Consider the following 12,820-nt stretch of genomic DNA (forward strand, 5'->3'; position numbering starts at 1 on the left):
TCTGTACTATTTATAATATACCTAGTACTGTGATAATACTATGTGCTCAAATATTCTCTCTGATTTAACTTCATGCCGTATTTCTGGACAAAGAAAGAGACTGTCATATGAGGATGATTCATTATTTATCCATAAGTCATCAGTCGTAGCTGATTAGCACAAAAGTGGCAGCAGGGCAAAGGGATGGGATCTGTTAAAGGTCATGGTAATGAATGAAAGGAACTAACATATTGTATGTCGACCTGTGTAATATTCAATTTGTGCTGTATGTATCTTATTTCTGTTTTTTGGTGCTTGTGAGGTTTTTTTTCTCCTTGAAGGGCAACTGCATTTGAGAAATGAAATTTATGATATTGCCAGCCCAGTTGTCTAAAAACGTTTCTCCAATGAATGAAATACTTACACACCAACAAATTATTTATCAGTTTAAGAAGTCGCTGCCTATAATTTTTATCTGATTGGCCAGGCAGTCTCTTTTCTGTTCCTATGGGCTTCCAGCTCATTTGTGACTACCTGGAGATTTTCCATATTTTTAACTCTATCCCACACACCTGTCTAGCCTAATCATGGTAGTAGCTTAGCCTGTTTTTCTCTGCATTATACTTTGTAATTCTACTACTATGTAAGCCGCATTGAACCTGCTCTGAGTGGGAAAATGTGGGATACAAATGTAACAAACAAATAAATAATAGGCTTCACCTTGCATCTAGACTGCATCTTCCTAATGTGTGTATATGCTAAATTCAACCACTAGGTTGATGTGTTTCCAGTAGCTTCTGCCCAGGAGGGAAGAGTTAGGACAGCTGATGTAGTTGGTGATTCAATCCTTAGGCATGTAGATAGATGGATGGCTGGTGGACATGAGGATTTCCTGGTCACTTGCCTGCCTGGTGCAAAGGTGGTGGACCTCACAGTCACCTAGATAAGATTTTAGATAGTGCTGGGGAGGAGCCTGCTGTCTTGGTACTTGTGGGTACTAATGAAATAGAAAAATATGGGAGGGAAGTTCTGGAAGCCAAATTCAGGCTCTTAGGTAGAAAGCTGAAGTCCAGAACCTTCAGAGTTGCATTTTCAGAAGTGCTTCCTCTTCCGCGCGCAGGAGCCAAAAGGCAGGCAGAGCTCTACCGTCTCAATATGTGGTTGAGATGATGGTGCAGGGATGAGGGATTTAGATTTCTTATGAACTGTACAACATTCTGGGGAAGGGGAAGCCTATTCTGAAAGGATGGACTTTACCTTAATAGGGGTGGAACCAGGCTGCTGGCACTAACTTTTGAAAAGGAGATCGAACAACTTTTATACTAAAATGGTGGGAAAGCTGACAGTTGCCCAGGAGTGCATGGTTCACTGTGAAGTATCTTTGAAGGAAACTATTGAAAAAGAACATTTAGAGAATCCTATAGAGAGGTTCCAATAATGGTGAAAAAACCCCCCAGGAATGTTTAATGGGAGAACAGAGTAAAGGATGCAAGTTATCCCTGTCAACTTCGAAAGAGCTTGTAGAAGTTAGGAAAAAACACAGTTTGAAGTGTCTATACACAAATGCTAGATGCCTTAAAAAATAAGATGGGCGAGTTGGAGTATATAGCACTAAATGGAGGTAGATATAATAGGCATCTCAGAGACCTGGTGGAAGGAGGACAGTCAATGGGACACTGCGTTATCAGGGTACAAATTATATCGCAATGAAAGAGTGGATCAAATTGGAGGGGTTTTCGTGCTATATGTTAAAGAGGGAATGGAGTCAAACAAAAAATATTCTACATGAAACAGATAGCATTGTGCAATCCTTGTGGATAGAAATTCAATGTGTGAAGAGAAAGAGTATACTGGTAGGGCTGTACTACCATCCACCGGGACAGAACAAGTGTGATTTGAGTTCCACAGCCCTTGTTTTTGATTTGAACTGCTGTTGATCAATATGTAATGTCCCATAAATATTACAGATTTTGAATTAAAAAACTTGTGATGTGATGCTCCTCTGAGCATGACGATTCAGAGCAAATAGGAGTTTTACATAAAAATGAGTGCTGGAGAGGAAGTCAAAATTGAACCATTGTGACATATACAATTAATAATAATTAAATTCTGGAAATCATTGCCAGAGGACGTGATAACAGTGGTTAGCGTATATTGATTTTAAAAAGTTTTGAACAAATTTCTGTAGGAAAAATCTATAGCATCCTAATGAGATAGACATGGGGAAGACTGCTTGACCTAGAATTGGTAGTGTGAATCATGGTATCATTTGGTTTTCTGCCAGGTACTTGTGAGATCACTTGGCCACTGCTGGAAGCAGGATATTGGGCTAGACAGACCATTGGTCTGACCCAGTATAGCTATTCTTATGTTGATGTTCTTATTCTGTATAGCACTAATTTAGCTGCTGTCATTCCACTTACAAGGCAGGCTTAAATGTGAGTGTGTAAATGTTAAACTTTAGTGTGCAACTTATAGTATTCTATAAGTTACATGGGTAAGTGTGGGATGCGCCGCCCATGTGTATGCACCCTTGCAGCTGTGCACTATGCAGGTTGTGTGCTAAGCTTGCAAAATACTGCTTTATGTCCAACCTGCACTTACAAGCATGAATGTTACATTTACACACGCAAGTGCTAGTATTCTATAATCTTACCCCAGGTTTCTATATATCGTGGCTAGATTTGCGTGCCCAAATTGTGCACACGCTGAAGATGCGTGCAAAATTAGTTGGGTAGCAAGCCCTTAACTGTCAGTATTTGAGTACTAACAACCAATTATTGATGTTAATTGGCATTCATTAAAATTTGTGCACACATCTGGCTGTGCATTATTTTATAAGACATGGTGCATAACACTACATGGACCTCTTTTACCAAGCTGTGGCAAAAGGGGGCCTGCGCTGACATTGGCGTGTGTTTTTCACGCCTGCCGAAGCCCCCTTTTACCACAGCGGGTAAAAGGGAAGTCTCTTTTTCCTGCAGGAAATGGCCGTGCAGCGAGTAAAGCACCACCCATTGAGGGGCTGGTAAGGGATCTTGCGCTAACCCGGCGATAATCGGGCAGCATATGGCACTGCCCGATTACTGCTGGGTACACTCCGGCACTACAAAAATAAATATATTTTGTAGCACCGGATATGACGGCACTAGGGGTGGGAAGTACCACCGGGCTGCTGTGGTAGCCCAGCGGTACTTCCTGTTTAGCCGCTTAGTAAAAGGGGCCCTTAGGCCTAACTCAAAAGGGGTATGGCTATGGGCATTTCAGGGCATTCTGAAAAGTTGTGTACATAGTTATACTACTACTACTACTACAAATCATTTCTATAGCGCTACCAGTCATACGCAGCGCTTCACAATTGAACATGAAGAAAAGACAGTCCCTGCTCAAAAGAGATTACAATCTAAATCAAGACAGACAGACAGGACAAATAAAGGATAAGGGTAGGACAGACACATAGGACATATAGGGAAAAGGGACTATTGAAGAGAGGAAGACAAGATAAAGGTTACGAGCAGGTGACAGGTTAGGAATTGAAAGCAGCATCAAACAGGTAGGCCTTTAGCCCGGATTAGAAGGCGGCCAGTGCGCCTAACTTGGGTGCCATCATTTACACAAGGTTTCAGCAGGTGTAAGTCTGGAGCCTAAAGTTATAGAATAGCACTTAGTGCATATTTTTTTGTGTACATTTTTGAGTGTCATTTATAGAATTACCCCTAAAAATCCAGCTCCAAAATAAAATACGACTAGGTGTATTCTATAAAGTATTCCTAAATTTAGGCATGCTTTATAGAATAAACCTAAATTTCTATGCAGTTTATAGAATACCCCAAGTGCCTGTCCACATGACTAACTTTAGTCAAGGGCAGTTACACCAAGTAAAACTAAATTACACGCGCACCGGGTGTATTCTATAACAACACGCATTGATTTTAGAAATGCCCACAACCTGCTCATTTCACGCCAATGCCACACCCCCTTTTCAACTATGTGACTTAGAATTTACATGCATCACGTTATAGAATACGCTTAGTTCTGCATGAAAATTCTAATTAATGGCAATTAGTGTCAATAATTGCCTGTTAAGTGGCAATTATCAGCACTGATTGGCTTCTTAACTAAAAAAGTAGTGTGTGTAAATCCAGAATTCGACTGGAATTGTGCGCGCAACTTAAATCGTGCTATAGAGAATCCGGGGGTTTTTGCGCGATGAAAAATGGACCTGCATGCGTCCAATACACGCACCTACACCAGCGCAGGCCATTTTTTGGCGTGCCTAAGTAAAAGGACTCCTAAGTACCTTGGTTCACTAGGATAGGGGCACTAAATGGAGGTGCCCAGTTATACAATTGCACTCATAAGTGGTAATTTTATAACTTGTAAAATGCAGGTACTTATATCTCAAAATGCTAGCACAAAATCCAGCAGAAATTCTGCCTACATTGATGCACAGCCATTTGTATCTGCTTGGGAGCAGGCATACATTTTAGCACATAAATGGGCCCTTTTACCATGCAATGCTAAAAAGCGGCCTGCACTATCTCCAGCGTGAGTCTTTCCTACGTGCTGAGGCCAGTTTTAGCGCAGAGATAAAATGGCCCTATTTCCCATTTTTTCTTATTAATGGCCATGTGCTAATGTCCCCATTAGCATGCAGTCATTAGCATGTGAGCACTTACCACCACCTGTTTTGTAGATGGTAAGGGCCTACGCACTAACCACATGTTAATTGGTTAGTACATGGTGATGTAGCTGCGCTAACAGATTAGAACAGAACAAGCCTACTCTCTGCTCTCAGACATGCCCCCAGGCCTAAAAAATAAATTCTATTTCTTAGCTTATGGGTAGCGCGTGCCAATCCCACAACTACCGCAGAACGCCTGAGTACACCCTGCGGTAGTGTTTTAAACCTCTGGTAAGCATGCATTAGTGCTAACCACAGCTTAGTAAAAGGATCCCAAAGTATATATGTATAAGCTTATTTTATAAAATATGCATTTAAGTCTCACCGAAAATTCCTCCCTTGAGTATGCCTATTATATGTCTTGAGTAGGCCTAATTGCATAATGCGTATAATAACATGTGAGGTAATTTTATGACATGGTTTACAATACATAAATCAGTATTGAAAAAGTTTATAATATGTCTTCAAAGTGGCTATGGCCTGGGTGGGGTGGGGTTGTGAGCTCAGGTAGCCTAATCTAGTCCTAAATCTGACTTAAAGCTGGGGGCTGCTAGCCCCTCCCTCAGCATCTCAGACTTGTACTTGGGGGGGGGGAGGGGGCATCAGTTCACCATACTGTCTCACATCCTCCCACTGCTGTAAAAATTGTATTAAAATCACCAGTATCCATTTTCTTGCATATCCCTACCATGTTACACAATACCCACACTGGATGAGCTCCAAATCGTAGTCTAGTGCATAGACTCATTTAGAAAGGGAAGTGCAATTTAATTGTTTCTATTCCAGCAATTTAACATTTAGAGATCAAGAGTGTTGCTTTATGGCCTACTAAACTGCTCAAGATGAAACTGTTTTACAGCACTATATTGACCCCACACATAAAACAAAATGATTTTCTGCTCTCCGTAGGCAACTAATTTGATTTTTCTAACTCCCATGCTGCTTTTGTAGACCCTGCTGTTACCAGACCACTTAGTTTGAAGAAGAGAGCCAGACAGTGCCTCTACCTGCAGGAGCTTTGTTTAATTGGCTACTGTCAAGGGAAATACCAGCTTTGGTCTTACAGGTAAAAATGTGCTTTCAGTGCTATCAAGATTTTTTATGTGTAATTTGTGGATTTATAATGTGCATAAGTGAATTTTAAAAGGCATTCATAAGATGCAGTGCTAGCAGAGAAACCAAGCTTAGCTCTTATGCATAGTAAAATATTCTAAACAGCTGCCAATTTGTTTTTTTGTTTTTTTTATTTCAGATTGCTTCTTTCTGGGTAGCTACTGGGAGATTCTAAATTTAAAAATGTCTTTGGCTGTCACAATTTAGGGATGAGGTTTATAATTGGAAGTTTCATAGCTTATTCTATAGCTGATTTTAGGTTTTAACTGATATCCACCAATAACCACCCTCGATACAGCAAAATTAAAATAGGTGCTTTTTGGATAAACACTGGAAATATCCCACTTTCCCTAGTACCTTTCACCCCCTCCCCTGGCTTGTCTTTCACCTTCCACTTAGTTTTTCTGCCTTTCCTGTGCTAATGACTCTTAAGTGGCACAAAAACCTATAGGTTTGGCTCTGCTGGAAAAGGTACCCCACTATAATACCTGCAGTGCAAAAAGCACCAATAAACACTGGGTTTCGTACCTAATTAGCTAAAAAGAAAAATAAACACCTATGTTTACAATTTATAAACACTTAAGGTTAGAAGCCCTAATTATATATGAAGGAGAATACCTGGCAGTTAGAAGTACATAGAGAAAAAATAGCGAGTAAATCACAATTAGTTGAGATAAATGCAGAGGACACACAGGAGAAAACAGAAAGAGAAGAGGAAAGACAGAAAAGAGGAAGAGAGAGGACATGCTGAGGAAATGAGGTGTTAGGAGATGGAGTGTCCTATGTCTCTATTTACAAAATTGTGCTAATTCACTTTATGAAAAGCTCAACCTTGGCTATTTCTGAATGAATACCTGCAGCATCCTGGTAACACGTCTACCAGGTACTAGCAATAATAGCAAATATCAACAGTAAAGTAGTTTCCCAGCTCTAATTTAATTTTACCCAATGAAGACATAAAAAAGTTAAAGAGCACAAGGGACAGGGGATACCCCTGAGGGACTCCACAACCCAAAAACCATGGATTAGAAAGTGACTTATTTTGTCACATGCAATAGCTACGGCTAACAAGAATTTTCTGAAACCATTTAAAAACATTCCCTGAAATTCCAATATTTGCCAAATGTTCAAGCAATAGAGCATGGTTAACAGCATCAAAAGCTACAGATATATAAAATTGAAGCAGTAACACCTGTAACCCAGGTCTCACCCATGCGCTAGCTCCGACCCTGGGCCACAAAGCAGATCAGTCAGTTCAGTTTCACATTCAGGGCCACCCTCACTTCACTCATCCATTCCAGTTTGCCTGAAGTCGAGCTTGGGAGTAGGTCTATGGTCTGGAATAGCGATCTGGGGGTTTAGGAGGCACTTGTACTCTTGTGCTCAAAGATACACTGTAGTCACAGCTTATGCAAACTCAAACTGTTATTTCTTCCAACTCTGCAATAGGCAGTACTTGAAACCTTTATTAAGCAGTCCAAAAAGCATATAAACTCCAACTTAGATCCAATCCTTCTGGTATTCCTGAGGGGAACTCTTATACCACATCTCCTCTCAGGTATATTTACAGGAATACCTCATGGGCATCAAATATATTGATCATAATGAACCTGTCTGGGCCTTCTCTGAACCAAAGTCCTGAAAGCCTGAAGCTAACAGCTAAAACTAAAAGCATAGCCTCTGTGTGACCCAGAGATTATGCTTCGTGACAAGCTGTTTTGCAGGCTTGCAGAAAGAGGAACCTAGAGCAAAAATGTTCCAGCCACGGGCGTAGGACAGAATGCGGTTAGGGGCTTTCTGCAGCTTATCAGGCCTGGAGGCTTAAGATAAAAGGTAGCTGGTGAAATGGACTGTTAAGCAAGTGAATAAACATTCTAATCGGTATGATGTTGCTGTGGACCACCCTAATAATCTTGATGAGCTGTAGAAACCAATGTTTAGCAATATTGGGGGAGGGTCTAATGCTCGCAAACTGTTAGGATTATATGGCGATAGAAAAAATATATATAACCTGGGAGTCAGCTGGACTTAGTCGGAGATATGCTTAGAGACTGCACCTGTATGCATCCTGTGTACACTCCCATGAGAAAAGCATTATAGACTCTGCCATTATAGACTGTCTGTTTTTCTAACTTGGTAAGTGAATAAAAATCTGTATTTTCTCATATCGGTGTATCATCCATTTTGTCTCTCCCTAACTACCGGAGTGTGTGGAGCATTCCTCTGGGATGGGATGGGAAGGGCAGGTGAATTAATAAACAATATACATGTTTACAATTCACCTGTCCATGCATATCCTGTAGGCCAGTGCTATTCTCAGTGGCTGTTTCACCTCCTCTCAGCACAAATTCAATCTCTGTGGGCTCAGACCCTTCTCTGGTCTGATACTCTTTCAGTGGTGACCCCCCTCTGGATCTACCCTGGTCCTGGGACTGAGCTCCGAGGGTAGGTTGTGTGATCAGCTGTAGCCCTTTAAAATTGTTAGTTCTGCGCTAAGACGCCGCGGCCATTTTCTTGATGCAGGAGCGAAGGAAACATGTTATGGTATAGTACTAGGTTATAACTTGTAAGGTTTACTCCGTATTTATAATATGTCAGGATAAAATTGATTATACTTATTTCTTGTCTTGTAGAGAGAGCCTCTTCCTTGATAAAGCTTTTAGCGAAACCTGGCCATGTCGGTGGGGGGTTCCCTAGCGTTTAAAAGCTGCCGTCATTTAAAGATAAGTATATGCTCAGAGACATGTTGGGTATATTTAAAAAATTTTTTTGCTAGATTGCATAAATTATATGATTTGGAAAATAAGCAGTGTAATATGACTGAGAAGAAGGGGATTCAATGAGGATTTGCACCACACCATTGCGCCTGTGACGCAAAGAACACAATTGTTCATATGGATGTGAGATGCAGTCAGATCTGATGAACCCCGAAAGTAAATTGGAGTAAATTGCTTATGATTAAAAAAATTTTGTAAATCCTGCAGTGAATGTATATGTTTGGGACACTGTTAGGATATTGGATAGAGTTAGGTGCAGGCATGGCTGCTAGATGCATTTTATATAAACCTTCTAGGCGTATTTTATAAACCACACAGTTTACAGAATATGCCTAGGTGCTGATTTTATAGGTACTATATATAGAATCTAGTCCTATTGGACTATATATCTCGTGGGTGATATACATATATGGCTATTGTACTTTGATGCCTGCTTTTCGTTCTGGATTTGGTTTTTCTCTATTATTGTTTAAAACCTTTTAATGAAGATATTTGAACTAAAAAAAAAGAATTTCTTAAATTAAAATCCAGGTTCTTGCAGCGGAAGCCTCTTTTTCTGAGATTCGCCTGTAAGTGCTTGGTTAAATATCGTGATATAAAATATGTATTTTTTGATCCCACACAAATCAAACAACTTCTTATAAATAAAGAAGTACCTGTAGGGGTGGAGGGATTTTTGTTTTATTACTACTACTACTACTACTACTTATCACTTCTATAGCGCTACAAGGCATACGCAGCGCTGTACACCATACATGAAAGACAGTCCCTGCTCAAAGAGCTCACAATCTAAATAGGACAGGCAAACAGACAAAACAACTAAGAGGTAAGGGAATTAAAGAGGTGGGGATAAGAGGGTACAGGGCAAGTGAGTAGTGGTTAGGTATCAAAAGCAGCAATAACAAGGTGGGCTTTTAGCCTGGATTTGAAAATGGCCAAAGACGGGGCTAGACGTACAAGCTCGGGAAGTCTATTCCAGGTGTACCGTGCAGCGAGATAAAAGGAACAGAATCTGGAATTAGCAGTAGGGGAGAAGGGGACAGATAAGAGAGATTTATCCACAGAACAGAGTACCTGAGGTGGGGCGTAGGGAGTGACAAGAGTGGAGAGGTACTGGGGAGCGGTAGAATGAATTCACTTATAGGTCAGAAGGAGAAGTTTGAATTGAATGCGGAAACGAATAGGAAGCCAGTGAAGTGACTTGAGGAGAGGGCTAATGTGAGCATAGCGACTCTGGCGGAAAATGAGTCACGCAGCAGAGTTTTGGATTGATTGAAGAGGAGAGAGATGGCTAAGTGGGAGGCCGGTGAGAAGCAGGTTGCCATAATCTAGGCGAGAGGTGATAAGAGTGTGGATAAGGGTTCTGGTAGAGTGCTGAGAGAGGAAGGGACGGATTTTGCTGATGTTATAGAGAAAGAAACGACAGGTTTTGGCAATCTGCTGAATGTGAGCAGAGAAGGAGAGAGAGGAGTCGAAGATGACCTCAAGGTTACGAGCTGATGAGACAGGGCGAATGAGAGTGCCGTCCACAGAAATAGAGAAAGGGGGGGGAGAGGAGAGGTGGGTTTAGGGATAAAGATGAGAAGCTCGGTTTTGGCCATGTTAAGTTTCAGATGACGTTGAGACATCCAGGCAGCAATATCAGATAGGCAAGCTGATACACTGGTCTGGATGCTGGTTGAGATTTCGGGAGTACAGAGGTAGATCTGGGAGTCGTCAACATAGAGATGGTATTGAAAGCCATGGGATGATATCAGAGAGCCAAGGGAAGAAGTGTAAATGGAGAACAGGAGTGGGTTTTATAGTGTGGCAGGTATGAACGGATGATATGATCCTAATTTCTTTTGTATTAGTTGTGGATTAATTTATCTTTCTTCTCTGTTTATGTTAATGTGGTCTTTATGCATTTCTTTTTTCAATTTTTCTTTTGGATTATATTTTCAAAAGAAGGTTAAAAAAAAAATAGCCTCAGCAACGTTCAATTAATATGGATTTTGTAAAAGTGTTGAACAAAAGGAAAAGCAAATGTACTGTGATTTTTGTTTCTTATCGTTTCTATCACAGTACAGCACTCCATTTCTGATCCACCAGGGGTGGAGCTCAAACTGTTTTAGAAAGGTTAGGTCATTTTTGGCTTTTGTTCATGTGGGTTTTTTTAATCCCTTTGTCTCATTGTTTTTCTTTCTATTGAAACATTGAGTGCATTCACGTGCACTATCAACAGCTATATATCTTAGCACCCCGTGAAAAGTTACACTGAAAAATTATTTTTTTCGTCTTACTTGTGCATGCATTAACATTCAGTGAGCTTTGTAAGAGGGAAAGAGAAAAACTGTTTGACACCTTATTAAAACAGTGAAAGCCATTAGTGCTGAAAAATATACTGACTCAATAGATCTCCTGGCTAAATTGATATTTACCAGCTTTTAAAAGCCTTCAGGCTGATCTGACAACCTTACCTTTTAGAATGCTAATAATGCTTAAAGCTCTTGACCAGAGATGATCATAGTAACATAGAGACCCTCTGTTCAGTGTTCAGCGGCAACTAAAAAAAGCAAGCAGAATGTTAGGAATTATTAGGAAAGGTGTGGAGAACAAAAATGAGGATGTTATAATGAGGCTGATGTTCAGACCATGAGAGTTAGACCGACTAACTCCTGCGGTTGGTGCTAAACCCGGATATTCAATGCTGGGCCGTTTCTGGTGACTGGCTTTGAATATCTGTTTTATTTTTTGCCGGTTTAAAGATAACCAGCTATGTCGATATTCAGACTTAGCTGGTTATCTTTAAACTGGCCAAAGATATACCAGGTTTTCATGCAGTCAAATATGGTCACGAAACCAGCTTTTTAAATCAGAGAATTGTCAGTTATATCAAATGATATAATCAGCTATCTTCTAGCCACTAACTGGGGATATTCAGTGGGGGATAGCTGGTTATCCCATGCTGAATATCAGTGGATAGCCAGTTAAGTGCTATTTAATTGGTCAGCAGCCGTTCTGGTCTGTTAAATAGTGCTGAATATCGGGGGAGGGGGGGGGGTGTCTTTCTATTGCTCCATGGCACTACCTTACCTCGAATACTGTGTGCAATTCTAGTTACAGAAGGGTGATAAAATGATAAAGGGGAATGAGACAACTTCCCTATGAGGAAATGCTAAAGCAGCTAGGGCTTTTCAGCTTGGAGAAGAGACAGGTCTAGGGAGCACAAAATGAAACTACTAAGCAGTAGATTTAAAACAAACCTGAGAAAATATTTCTTCACTCAACATGTAATTAAACTCTGGAATTTGTTGCCAGAGAATGAGGTAAAAACAGTTAGCTTAGTGAGGTTTAAACAAGGTTTGGATAATTTCCTAAAAAAAAATTCCGTAAGCCATTATTAAGATGGACTTGGGAAAATCTACTGCTTATTTCTATGATAAGTAACATAAAAATCTGTTTTATTGTTCTGGGTTCTTGCCAGGTACTTGTGGCCAGGATTGGCCACTGTTGGAAACAGGATACTGGGCTTGATGGACCTTTGGTCTGTCTCAGTATGGCAAAGCTTATGCTCTTATGTATCTGGTTAACATATGCTGCTAACCAAATAAGTGCTGGCAAGAGGGATATTCATAGGCACTACTGAGTTACTACTACTAAGTCCTCTGACCATTTTGGCATTATCTGGACAGTGCTGAGTGGTATGTGGGTAGAGTTTGAGTAGCCAGAGGTTACCTAGTTAGCGGCCATATTCAGACTGCTAACCAGATAGCACTTCCAGGTGGGTGCTGACACCAAGGGCCCTGTTTACTAATCCATGCTGTAAGCGCACTAGTGTTTTTAGTGCAGGCTAAAAATTAGTGCTCGCTAATGCTAGAGACACTCATATATTTCTATGCGTGTCTCTAGCATTAGTGCATGCTAAAAATGCTAGCGCATCTTAGAAAACAGGACCCCAAATATTCAGTCCTGGCCAGTGTTTAAGTACTAGGTCTAAATATCCAGTTTTATTTTTATTGCAGTGGCTGGTATTTTAGTTAACTGCTGGCCACTGTAGTTAACTGTTAGGCCCATACTAGATGATATTACCTAAGAGCTAATTAGCGTACTTAGGGGCACTTTTGCCTGTAGCACTAACCACCTGTAACTACTACTAAATGTATACTTTCTTATACAACTCTTATATATTTCTTAAATAATTCTTAATATGTTTGTTTGTTAATATACTATCATGTTTTATTATTGTCATGCTACCCAAATCCTCAGTTATCACTAAATGTTTACT

This window comes from Microcaecilia unicolor, chromosome 2 (assembly GCF_901765095.1).
Source record: "Microcaecilia unicolor chromosome 2, aMicUni1.1, whole genome shotgun sequence".
Lineage (NCBI taxonomy): Eukaryota > Metazoa > Chordata > Amphibia > Gymnophiona > Siphonopidae > Microcaecilia > Microcaecilia unicolor.